Raw genomic sequence first — 13254 nt, 5'->3', positions numbered from 1 at the left:
CAGAAAAAGATTTTTAAAAAAGTAATAATTGAATTTTTCACAACTAAAGATGTCATATGCATAGACTATCCAAGAGGATCTACAGATAAAATATAAAAGTTCCTCAGTTGATTTTACATAGATACTGGGAGCCAGGTATAAATATTTTCAACATATTTTTATGTATTAGTAAAATATACAGGAACACATATACATGCACACACTATCACCAAAAATAAATAAATAAATAAATAAATAAATAAATAAATAAATAAGGAATAAGTGGAAAAGCACATGTAGTTTAAAACTGAAATTCTCTTTCTAAAAGTCAGTCATTCAGAGGACATATGAAAATCATGGGTGAATTAATGTGTTCCAGGATGAGGACACTTAGGGGAAAATCATGAGTTCAGGAAACCATCTTTGAGAGTTGATGGTTTGGGAGAGGAAAGAGAATAAGAGAGTAAACTAAAAAAAATTTAAGAAGAATATGTAAAAACTGTTGCAGGACATTAGACAGCAGAGAAATAGAAATTTTCAAAGAATTTAAAGTTACAGCTAAATTGGTTTAAAAGGAAAAATGAAAGTTGGGTTTATATAACTAAAGTATCCAGAGGTAGCTGAATCTCCAGGTAGAGCGGGACATGATCATTGGCTCTGTCAATTCATCATTCTGTTTATTTGTGTACTTTATTCCTGGTGAGCTTTACCCATGGAACAAAATTCTGTGGCAATCTTGAGCTTTGAAGGTGTCATATCATTCAGAAAATAAAGACCCTTCTTTTCTCATCCACCAAATATAATCAATCAGCTTTAGCTGGATTGGACCAAATTAGGTCACATAACACTGTGAACAAATTATTCCCTCCCCCTTTCCTTCAGGTTTAATTCCAATACTCAGTTCACATTATTCCTTGGATTCCTCAAATGAGTGAGGTTATATGACATTTTTCTTTCTCTGCCTGGCTTATTTCACTTAACATAATAGTTTCCAGGTGTTAAGTAACATTTTTTTAAATAAATTTTTATTAATGTTAATGGGATGACATTAATAAATCAGGGTACATATATTCAAAGAAAACATGTCTAGCTTATCTTGTCATTAAATTATGTTGCATACCCCTCGCCCAGAATCAGATTGTCCTCCGTCGTCCTCTATCTAGTTTTCTTTGTGCCCCTCCCCCTCCCCCTAACTCTCTCCCTCCCTCCCTCCTGCGTCCTCCCTCCCCCCACCCCTGGTAACCACCACACTCTTGTCCATGTCTTTTAGTCTGGTTTTTATGTTCCACCAATGTATGGAATCATGCAGTTCTTGTTTTTTCTGATTTACTTATTTCACTCCGTATAATGTTATCAAGATCCCACCATTTTGCTATAAATGATCTGATGTCATCATTTCTTATGGCTGAGTAGTATTCCATAGTGTTTATGTGCCACATCTTCTTTATCCAGTCTTCTATTGAAGGGCTTTTTGGTTGTTTCCATGTCTTGGCCACTGTGAACAGTGCTGCAATGAACATGGGGCTACATGTGTCTTTACGTATCAATGTTTCTGAGGTTTTGGGGTATATACCCAGTAGAGGGATTGCTGGGTCATAAGGTAGTTCTATTTGCACTTTTTTGAGGAACCACCATACTTTCTTCCATAATGGTTGTACTACTTTACAGTCCCACCAACAGTGAATGAGGGTTCCCTTTTCGCCACAGCCTCTCCAACATTTGCTATTACCCGTCTTGTTGATAATAGCTAATCTAACAGGGGTAAGGTGGTATCTCATTGTAGTTTTGATTTGCATTTCTCTAATAACTAATGAAGATGAGCATCTTTTCATATATCTGTTGGCCATTTGTATCTCTTCCTGGGAGAAGTGTCTGTTCATGTCCTCTTCCCATTTTTTTATTGGATTGTTTGTTGTTGAGTTTTATGAGTTCTTTGTAAATTTTGGATATTAGGCCCTTATCTGAGCTGTTGTTTGAAAATATCATCTCCCATTTAGTTGGCTGTCTGTTTATTTTGATATCAGTTTCTCTTGCTGAGCAAAAACTTTTTATTCTGATGTAGTCCCATTCATTTATCTTTGCCTTCACTTCTCTTGCCATTGGAGTCAAGTTCATAAAATGTTCTTTAAAACCCAGGTCCATGAGTTTAGTACCTATGTCTTCTTCTATGTACTTTATTGTTTCAGATCTTATATTTAGGTCTTTGATCCATTTTGAATTAATTTTAGTACACGGGGACAGGCTGTAGTCGAGTTTCATTCTTTTGCATGTGGCTTTCCAGTTTTCCCAACACCATTTGCTGAAGAGGCTTTCTTTTCTCCATTGTGTGTTGTTGGCTCCTTTATCAAAGATTATTTGACCATATATATGTGGTTTTATTTCTGGGCTTTCTATTCTGTTCCATTGGTCTGAGTGTCTATTTTTCTGCCAATACCAGGCTGTTTTCATTATTGTGGTCCTATAATATAATTTAAAGTCAGGTATTGTAATGCCCCCAGCTTCATTCATTTTCCTTAGGATTGCTTTGCCTATTCGGGGTTTTTTATAGTTCCATATAAATCTGATAATTTTTTGCTCCATTTCTTTAAAAAATGTCATAGAAATTTTGATGGGAATTGCATTAAATTTATATATTGCTTTGGGTAATATGACCATTTTAATTATATTTATTCTTCCTATCCAAGAACAAGGAATATTTTTCCATCTCATTGTGTCCTTTTCCATTTCTCTTAGCAATGCCTTGTAGTTTTCATTATATAGGTCCTTTATATTCTTTGTTATGTTTATTCCTAGGTATTTTATTTTTTTTGTTGCAATTGTGAAGGGGATTATTTTTTTTAGTTCATTTTCTAATATTTTATTGTTGGAATATAGAAAGGCTATGGACTTTTGTATGTTAATTTTGTATCCTGCGACCTTACTGTATTGGTTTATTATTTCCAGTAATCTTTTTGTGGAGTCCTTCGGGTTTTCGATGTATAGGATCATATCATCAGCAAAAAGTGATACCTTTATTTCATCTTTTCCGATATGGATGCCTTTTATTTCTTTGTCTTGTCTGATTGCTCTGGCCAGAACTTCTAGCACCACGTTAAATAAGAGTGGAGAGAGTGGACAACCCTGTCTTGTTCCTGATGTAAGGTGGAAACTCCTCACTTTTATGCCATTTAATATGATGTTGGCTGATGGTTTATTATATATGGCCTTTATTATGATGAGATATTTTCCATCTATACCCATTTTGTTGAGAATCTTAAACATAAAATTGTGTTGTATTTTATCGAAAGCCTTTTCTGCATCTATTGATAAGATCATGTGATTTTTGTTCTTCGTTTTGTTGATATGGTGTATTACGTTAACCGTTTTGCATATGTTGAACCATCCTTGAGATCCTGGGATGAATCCCACTTGATCATGATGTATTATTTTTTTAATATGTTGTTGTATTCAATTTGCTAGTATTTTGTTTAGTATTTTAGCATCTGTATTCATTAGAGATATTGGTCTGTAGTTTTCTTTCTTTGTGCCATCCTTGCCAGGTTTTGGTATGAGGGTTATGTTGGCCTCATAAAATGTGTTTGGAAGTATTGCTTCTTCTTCAATTTTTTGGAAGACTTTGAGTAGAATAGAAACCAAGTCTTCTTTGAATGTTTGATAGAATTCACTAGTATAACCGTCTGGGCCTGGAATTTTATTTTGGGGGAAGTTTTTAATAGTTTTTTCTATTTCCACCCTGCTGATTGGTCTGTTTAGGCTTTCTGCTTCTTCATGACTCAGTCTAGGAAGATTGTATTATTCTAGGAATTTATCCATTTCTTTTAGATTGTTGTATTTGGTGGCATATAGTTTTTCATAGTATTCTACAATAATTCTTTGTATATGTATGATGTCTGTGGTGATCACTCCTCTTTCATTTTGGATTTTATTTATTTGAGTCCTGTGCCTTTTTTCCTTGGTGAGTCTTGCCAAGGGTTTGTCAATTTTGTTGATCTTTTCAAAGAACCAGCTCTTTGTTTTATTTATTTTTTCTATAGTTATTCTGTTCTCTATTTCGTTTATTTCTGCTCTGATTTTTACTATCTCCTTTCTTCGGCTGGTTTTGGGTTGTCTTTGTTCTTTTACTAGTTCCTTAAGGTGTGAAGTTAAGTGGTTCACTTGGGCTCTCTCTTGTTTGTTCATATAGGCCTGAAGTGATATGAACTTTCCTCTTATTACTGCTTTTGCTGCATCCCAGAGATTCTGATATGTCGTATTTTCATTTTCATTTGTCTGTATCTAACTTTTGATCTCTGCGCTTATTTCTTCTTTGACCCATTCATTTTTTAGAAGTATGTTGTTTAGTTTCCACAATTTTGTGGGTTTTTCCCCCTCTTTTTTACAGTTGAATTCTAGTTTCAAGGCTTTATGATCAGAGAATATGCTTGGTACAATTTCAATTTTTCTAAATTTGCTGATATTGTCTTTGTGGCCCAACATATGGTCAATTCTTGAGAATCTTCAATGTACACTAGAGAAAAATGTATACTCTGTTGCTTTGGAATGAAGTGTCCTGTAGATGTCTATCATATCCAGGTGTTCTAGCATTTCGTTTAAGGGCACTATATCTTTATTGATTCTCTGTTTGGATGACCAATCTAGAGCCATCAGCAGGGTATTGAGGTCTTTAAGTATGATTGTATTTTTGTCAGTTTTTGTTTTAAGGTCAATAAGTAGCTGTCTTATATATTTTGGTGCTCCTTGGTTTGGTGCATATATATTAAGGATTGTTATGTCTTCTTGATTCAGTGTCCCCTTACTCATTATGAAATGACCATTTTTGTCTCTGAGTACTTTTTCTGTCTTGTAGTCAGCATTATTAGATATAAGTATTGCTACACCTGCTTTTTTGGGGGTGTTGTTTGCTTGGAGTATTGTTTTCTAGCCTTTCACTTTGAATTTGTTTTTATCCTTGTTGCTTAGATGTGTTTCTTGTAGGCAGCATACAGTTGGATTTTCTTTTTTAATCCATTCTGCTATTCTGTGTGTTTTTATTGGTAAGTTTAATCCATTTACATTTAGTGTAATTATTGACACTTGTGGGTTCCCTATTGCCATTTTATACATTGCTTTCTGTTAGTTTTGTATCTTGTTTGATTCTTCTTTTTTGTTTTTCTATCATTTGTTTTTGTTTGTTTGTATTCCATACTTCTTTCCTCTGTTGCTACTTTTTTTAAGTCAAGTGTTTTTGTGGTGGTTTTTTCAAGGGTGGTTACCATTAAGTAATGAAAAGGGTACCTACCATATTCATTGTAGTACCCTATCTTATGAGTATTTCTGCGCTTCATTGTCCTTTGCTACTGTTAATCTTCATCCTTTCCCCCCTTTTTTCTTTTGTTGTCACAGTTTAAGTTTGGTTTTATTGTTTTCTTGGTGGAGCTGTTACTTGTGGTTTTGTTTTCTTTTGTTCTTGGAATCTGGTTGGAAAACCCCCTTTAGTGTTTCCTGGAGTGGGGGCTTTCTGATGATAAATTCTCTCATCTTTTCTGTATTTGTGAATGTTTTTATATCTGCTTCGTACTTGAAGAATAGCTTTGATGGGTATAGTATTCTTGGCTGAAAGTTCCTCTCTTTCAGGGCTTTAAATATTGGGGTCCACTCTCTTCTAGCTTGTAGAGTTTCTGCTGAGAAATCTGATGATAATCTAATAGTCCTTCCTTTATATGTTGTATTCTTCTTTTCCCTGGCTGCCTTGAGAATTTTTTCTTTGTCATTGGTTTGTGTCATCTTCATTATGATGTGCCTTGGAGTGGGTTTGTTGGGGTTAATAAAACTCGGTGTTCTGTTTGCTTCTTTAATTTGAGGCTTTAGTTCTTTCCACAGGCTTTGGAAGTTCTCATCTATAATTTTTTGAGTATATTCTCCATTCCATTTTCTTTCTCTTCTCCCTCTGATATACCTATTATTTTATGTTATTCTTTCTGATGAAGTCAGACAATTCCTGTAGGGATTTCTCATTTTTTATTATTTTTGAGTCTCTTTCTTCTTCTCTCTGTTGTGCCTCAAGTTGCTTGTCTTCTATTTCACTAATCCTATCTTCTATCTGGGCTGTTCTATTAGCTAAGCTTGTTACCTCATTTTTCAGCTCGTGAATTGAGTTTTTCATTTCTGTTTGATTTGTTTTTATAGTTTCTATTTCCTTGGTAATATATTCTTTGTGATCATTGAGTTGTTTTCTGATCTCCCTAAATTGCCTTTCTGTGTTTTCTTGTATATCTCTGAGTATTTTTAAGATTTCTATTTTAAATTCTCTGTCATTTGGTTCCAAGGCTTCCAATATGTTAAATCTTTTCTCCATATATTTTTCCACATCTATTTGTGTTACTTCTCTATCTTTTATATCCACAATATTTAATTTTATTTTTGTTATTGGCATCTGAGGGTGGTCTTGTTGATAGTATTAATTAGAATTAATAAAAAATAAAAAGGAAAAAAAAGGAAAACACCCCACAAAAAAACACAATAATAATTTATTATTTCCCCCTTTTTTCTTTTTTCTCTTCCCCTCCTCTCCCCTCCTTAGGGAAATATCGTGATGACCTGTGAATTAGATTATGCTAAATGAAACAAAAACTGCCTATAATGGAGGAACTGATTTGGGGTGAAGAGTTCAAGGGGCAAAAAAAGGAGTAGGGACCTACTAAATGCAAAAAAAAAAAAAAAGGAAAAATCTTAGACAAGCATAAAATGATTTGCTTATAAGTGATGGTCAACTAGGAGATATAATGAGAGGGATAAGAGGGAAACAGAAAAAAGGAGAGAAAAAATAATAATAATTAAAGAAGATAAAAATAAAAATAAAAATAATAAGGAAAAATCTGTTGTATTAAGTGGAGCGAAGACTAAATACAATGGATACCTTGGGTGGGGAGGAATGCTAGTGAGTTACAAAGCAATGTAAAAAGTACCCAAAATGTTACAAAAACACACAAACAAAGCAAAACCAAAAACAAAAGCAAAAAATAAAAAATAAAAAAAACCCTTGAGTCCCAAATTAAATAATTTGTTCGTGATTGAGGATTAACTGGGAGGAAAAGTAAAAGGAGAAAAGAAGAAACGAATAGAAAGGAAAAAAATAAGAAAAAGATAGAAACGAAGGAAGAAAAAAAGGAAAAGAAAAAAAAACAAAAGAGGAGAGAGTGAGAGTTAAGGGTTTTGGCGTGTAACCCTAAAGGAGAGTAAGGATGAAGATAAGAAATAAAATGTAACACTCATGGGTAGTGTAGTTCAAGAAAAGGGAAGCATAAGATGGGCAGAGAATAAAAGGACTGAGGTGGAGGAAATAGAGATAATAATAAAGGCAATAAGATAGAAGAAAGAAATGACAACAACGAAGTATTAGTGGAACAGGTTATAAAGTCTGTGGATTTTTCTTGATTTTGAGAGGTTAACTTCTTCCTTTTTCTTTTCTCTCCCTCTTCCTGGTCGGTGACTCTGTACCCCAGGCTCTGCCCCTGTGTCACGCTTAGGTAGGGATTTGCAGTTGATGGGATTCTATGGCAATGTCTTATAATTGGCTTTAGTCTCGTTGGTAGTCAAGGCTTGTTGGCGTTTGTAGAGTCCAAAAATGAGAGCGTTTGCTTTCCTGGAGCCTCTCTCCTAGTCTCCCCTTTCTGAATTAGCAGCCTGGTGATCCAGCTATGAGGCTGCCACTACTTCTGCCTGGGGATTAAGAGGCTCAAAGAGCTGGGAAATCCCCACTCTATCCCCACTCAGCGCAAGGCTCTGGGTAAGGCTCTGGCAGTCAGAGCCTCCAGAGTAATCAGGTGGGGCTGGGAGTCAATTGTTGTCAAGGTGACTGTTCAGCGCCTAGCATCCAGTTGGATCACTCAACCAAGGCTTTCCACACTTTGTAGCCTGTTTTGGCTGGGAAGAAGAGGCACTAGTCGCTGCTTGCTGTATAGATCTTAATATCTGCCAAGTCCCTCTTGTTAGCGTATATCCCTGAATATGGAGGCTCTGTCAATCAGAAGTTGCCCCCGCCCCTTTAGCGAGAGGCACTGAAAAATCACGCCTCTTGTCTTGGATCGCTGAACTGAGAGAGATCCTATCAATTAGAGCCCCGTGGGTGCACAGATTTTATGGGTTAAGCTAATTTCAGTGATTGGATCAGCAGCTGTGCTCCAGAAAGTATTTCAGGCTGCCTGTGCACCCCTCCCCCAACACTTGATTGTTAGCTTGAATGGCTGGGTGAGGTGCCCCGCCCACAGAGAGAATCTCCCAAGTAGGGAAGACAGCCTTGGCGCCCTCCCGGACCACGGCACGGGGCGCGTGCGCAGTCTCTCAGGGCACACAGGTGGCTGGGGACTCTCACTTGCAGTGCGTGGGCTGCTGGCGATGCTGGCAGTGCGAGGGAGCTTGCTCTGTGACCGGACCGCGGCACGGGGCAAGCGCACGGTTTCTCAGGGCACACCGGCGGCCACTTCCCGAGTGTGGGCGGGTAATTGCATGGGTGGTTGACTCACCACAGGCGTAATCTCTCCTCGGCTTGAATGAACGTCCATGTGGTAGTTAGCTTCCTCCACATTGTCAATTCTGACCATCTCTCAGATTCAAGTGATAACAGTCCTTTCGCTTTCAGTGTGTGTGGAACTCCGGAATGCTCCGAGGATAAATTTTTCTGTTTCTAGTTGATAAATTTGTTGAGATTTTGAGGAGATCTGTCGGACGCACTGCTCATGGCGCCATTTCCGTGACATCAACCAAGTAACATTTTTATTGTTTCTTTGTCAAGGATTATTTAATATTTTTAATTAATATTTGAAAACTCTTTCTTATAACAGAATCTAGTTTCGTGTACCTCTTTTGTTGTTCTTATTTAAATATTAAATGCATGAAATAATAGACTACCTTTTGATATATCATTTTTTAATACTTAAAATGAAAATTAGGGCACAGAACCTGTTGTTAAATTATCTGAATCCCACCACTGGAATAAGTAAAAAAAATAAAAAATAGTAATAATAAAAAATATAAATCAAAGATCAAAATGAATTGATACACCGTAAATCTCAAAGTCCCTGAAGGTAAGAAAGGCCCTCTTATTTTTGACTGTACTATTTAACAATTGCTTTGCTCTACTATCCTCCACATATCCTACCTCTCATTCATTATCACTAAGAAATGAGCAGGAATCTATTCAGATTAATCTTTGTAAGTAAACTCTAGTTATAGTATGGGCATGATGGTGTTTTTCCAGAGGGGTTCAGGGCACAAAAAAAAGGAGAACATGGTATATATACATATATTTGCCTTTTAAGAAATATTTTAATAAGAGGGAAATATAGAATATCAAATATAAAGAATAAAAAGAGGAAGGAAGTAATTTTGAAGAAACCATTTAACAGGGCAGCTATATCAACTCAGATCATTTTACTGAACAAATACACATGCAAGTTAATGATCAAGCCAGGGATCCATCTAGGGCAGGGGTAGTCAACCTTTTTATACCTACCACCCACTTTTGTATCTCTGTTAATAGTAAAATTTTCTAACTGCTCACCAATTCCACAGTAATGGTGATTTATAAAGTAGGAAAGTAACTTTATTTTATAAAATTTAGAAAGCAGAGTTACATCAAGTTAAAGCATATAAAAATAATTACTTACCAAGTACTTTATGTCGAATTTTTGCTAAGTTTAGCAGAATAAATTTTTATAAAACAACTTACTATAGTTAAATCTATCTTTTTATTTATACTTTGGTTGCTCTGCTACTGCCCACTATGAAAGCTGGAATGCCCACTAGTGGGCTGTAGGGATCAGGTTGACTACCACTGATCTAGAGCAAGCCTTTGCTAAAAATACTTACAACTACAAAAGAAAAAAAAATGTCACTACAATGTTAAAAACACAGAGTAAAGTGGATCTCTGCATGACACCAGACAAGGGAAGGTATTTCCATTGTAGAACTAGGGAAGGAGGAAGAAGCATCACAAATGAGCCTTGAGGGTTAGAAAGTTCTCTAGATAGTGACAGAGAAATTACATTAAAATTATCAGTATTGGCCCTGGCCGGTTGGCTCAGTGGTGGAGCATTGGCCTGGCATGTGGGAATCCCAGGTTCGATTTCCAGCCAGGGCACATAGGAGAGTTGCCCATCTGCTTTTCCACCCCTCCCCCTCTCCTTCCTCTCTGTCTCTCTCTTCCCCTCCTGCAGCCGAGGCTCCATTGGAGCAAAGTTGGCCCGGGCGCTGAGGATGGCTCCATGGCCTCTACCTCAGGCGTTAGAGTGGCTCTGGTCATGACAGAGTGATGCCCCGGATGGGCAGAGCATCGCCCCTTGGTGGGCCTGCCGGGTGGATCCCGGTCGGGTGCATGCGGGAGTCTGTCTGACTGCCTCCCCACTTCCAGCTTCAGAAAAATACAAAAAAAAAAAATTATCAGTATTTCTGCAAACTCAACTATTCCAGTATAATTTTATTTAGCTTACTTTGACAAATGTTATTTCAATAAATAATAAATAAATAAATAATAAAGCATAATAAATGTTTTGAAACAGGAAGACAAAGATATATCATCTTAAAATGTATACAGATGCTCCTTGACCCTACAGTGTAGAAACCTGTCAAAAAATCCATTGTAAATTGAAAATATTGTGTGTCAAAAAAGCATTTAATGCACCTGAACAAGTCACGGTACAGTGGATAGAGCATCAGCCTGGGATGTTGAAGACATAGGTTTGAAACCCCAAGGTCACTGGCTTGAGCACAAGTTCATATGGCTTGAATGCAGGCTTACTAACTTGAGTGCCAGGTCACAAGCTTGAGCATAGGATCGTACACATGACCCCATCATCACTGGTTTGACCTAAAAGTTACAAGCTTGAGCCCAGGAGCAATGGCTTGAGCAAGGGGTCACAGTCTCAGCTAGAGCCCCCCAGTCAAAGAGAAATCAATCAATGAGCAACTAAGGTGCCGCAACTAAGAGTTGATGTTTCTTATCTCTCTCCCTTCCAGTCTGTCAGTCCCTGTCTATCCCTCTCTCTTGCTACAAAAAAAAAGAAAAGAAAAGAAAAGAAAAAGCATTTAATGTAAGTAGCCTACCGCACAGCATAACTAAGTTAATGTACCTTAAACATGCTCAAAACACATTAGCCTACATTTGGGATATATCATCTAACACAGTAAACATACAGTAGAATATTGGTGGTTTATTCTCATGATCTCATGACTCCATGTGGGTAGCTAAGGAAAAAAAATTATAATTTAAGTACCATTTCTACTAAATATGTATTGCTTTCACACCATTATAAAATAAAAATAATGTCAGTCCAGGACCATCTGTACTTTATTTTATCTTTTGTAAGATATATTCTTTCTCACATTTTACGTCTATAAAATCTGGGTGGAGTCCACCATTGACATCATCTTATCATTCTTAATTCTTTTTCTGCTATTGTGTAAATTATGATATATCTCACAACCTATGAAAACTCTGAGTTAATCAACTATGATAACAAACTATGTACAAGAGGGTAATCTCATAGATTATAATGAAGCTGAAAATGTCCCATTGCTCACTGACATTGTGTCCATCATAAACAACATAATACATTGCTCATGTGTTTATGGTGATGCTAGGGTAAAAAACCACAGTGCAGCTGGTTGTATAAGAGAATAACTATGCAATATCTACAGTACATAGTATTTGATAATGGTAATAAATAATGTGACTAGTATATGTATTTATTATATTTTTAATTATTATTTTAGAATGCATGGTTTCTACTTACAAAAATAAAGTTTGTTGTAAAAGTATGTTGTGTAACACCATCAATAGCCTTACACTTCCTGTGTTTACTGCATCACTTTATAGCATAATTTACTCCTCTGTTTGATTTAATGATACATATTTTTTTGTACAGTAATGTGCTGTGTAGTATATTAGCCTTGATGCAAAATATATACCGTATAGCCTAGGTTTGTGTTAGGCTATCTTATCCAGGTATGTTTAAGTGTACTTTATGATAGTTACACAACAATAACATTGTCTAACAATGTATTTCTCAGAACATGTCCTCACTGTCAAGGGTATGACTATATTCAGATATGGCTTTTTTTTAACATCAATTATTTTCCACCCATACATTCACACATTGGTTGAGTCTTCTATATACCCTGACTGGGAATTGAACCTGCAAACTTAACATATTAGGATAGCACTCTAAACTACTGAGAAACCCATTCAAGGCTATTCAGAGATCTTTCCATAGAAGAGAACAGGAGAAAAGTATACATATCATAAGTGGTGGAAAAAGTACAGTGGGTAAGAAGAAAGAAGGGGGGTAATGTGAGGAGCAGGGTGATGAAGTCAGGAGGAATTACACATTCCAGGACAAATGGGAGAATTACATTGATAGGAGGGAGTAGGGAGGAGATGCTTGAGCAGATGGATTAAAAACAAAGTCACACTTTGGTTCACTCAGGGACAGAGTAGGAAAAGTGAGGGCTTCTTGTTTGGGATTTAAAAGAGGAAATTTATGCACAAATAAAAGGGATTCTTTATCATACAAGGGTGCAATGGGCAGGATGAATCTGAAATACCTTGTGGAAGTATGGAGTCTAAGAGGAGGACTGCTCTAGAGATGTGCATGTGCACAGTTGGATTAATTGGGAAGGAGAGAAAAAGATTCTGAGTACAACAGCATGAACTGAAAGAGAGAGAGAGAGAGAGAGAGAGATCATTGGTAATCTCTCCAGATCACAGAACAGCATTCACATATCAACTCAAATTCATTGACATGATCCTGTACTACCGGAGTGATTTTGGTGAAATAGACCTGAATGCTTCCACCACCTCAGTCAGCTCTGCATCACTGAAATTGCCCTTGGACCAATGCTTCAGGAAAATGGCAGTGCCCGAGTCACTACCCCAGCCATGAATCTGCAAATCATCCTGCCATCCTGAGCCTTGACTTTGTGCATAGGTGTTGTTGACAAATGATGATATCTGGATGACATGGAAAGAGGTCTGCCCCTGGAAAGCTGTGGGTAGTGGAAGAATAGGAAAAGTGAAAGAAAAAAAAAGAGAGTGATAAAAACCAGAAAGATACAGAAAAAATAAATAAAAGAAATAGAGTTTGAACAGCAAAATGGCAGAAACATTTGCCTGTGGCAGGACCTCTGTCTCTATCCTCAGCCTCCAAAATAGAAGAAGAGGGCTGTAGTGGGGCTGGCCCTCAGGGGTATGTACAGCATGCTTTCATTCAGACCACCCATACCCAGAGTTCTGGCCAGGGT

The 13254-nt window shown here is 36.8% G+C and overlaps 1 protein-coding gene and 1 pseudogene across 1 annotated transcript in view; one reads left to right on the top strand and one right to left on the bottom strand.

Moving 5' to 3' along the window:
* LOC136330543 (T-cell surface glycoprotein CD1b-2-like) overlaps window positions 1-13254 on the top strand; it is a 190541-nt gene that overhangs the window by 65172 nt on the left and 112115 nt on the right. The window lies entirely within an intron of this gene.
* Window positions 1-13254, bottom strand: part of LOC136328637 (T-cell surface glycoprotein CD1b-2-like) — a 47613-nt pseudogene that overhangs the window by 21290 nt on the left and 13069 nt on the right.

Source organism: Saccopteryx bilineata, chromosome 3 (genome assembly GCF_036850765.1).
Source record: "Saccopteryx bilineata isolate mSacBil1 chromosome 3, mSacBil1_pri_phased_curated, whole genome shotgun sequence".
Taxonomy (NCBI): Eukaryota; Metazoa; Chordata; class Mammalia; order Chiroptera; family Emballonuridae; genus Saccopteryx; species Saccopteryx bilineata.
The sequence above is the reverse complement of the archived record's forward strand: the minus strand, read 5'-3'. Positions and strand labels throughout refer to the sequence as shown.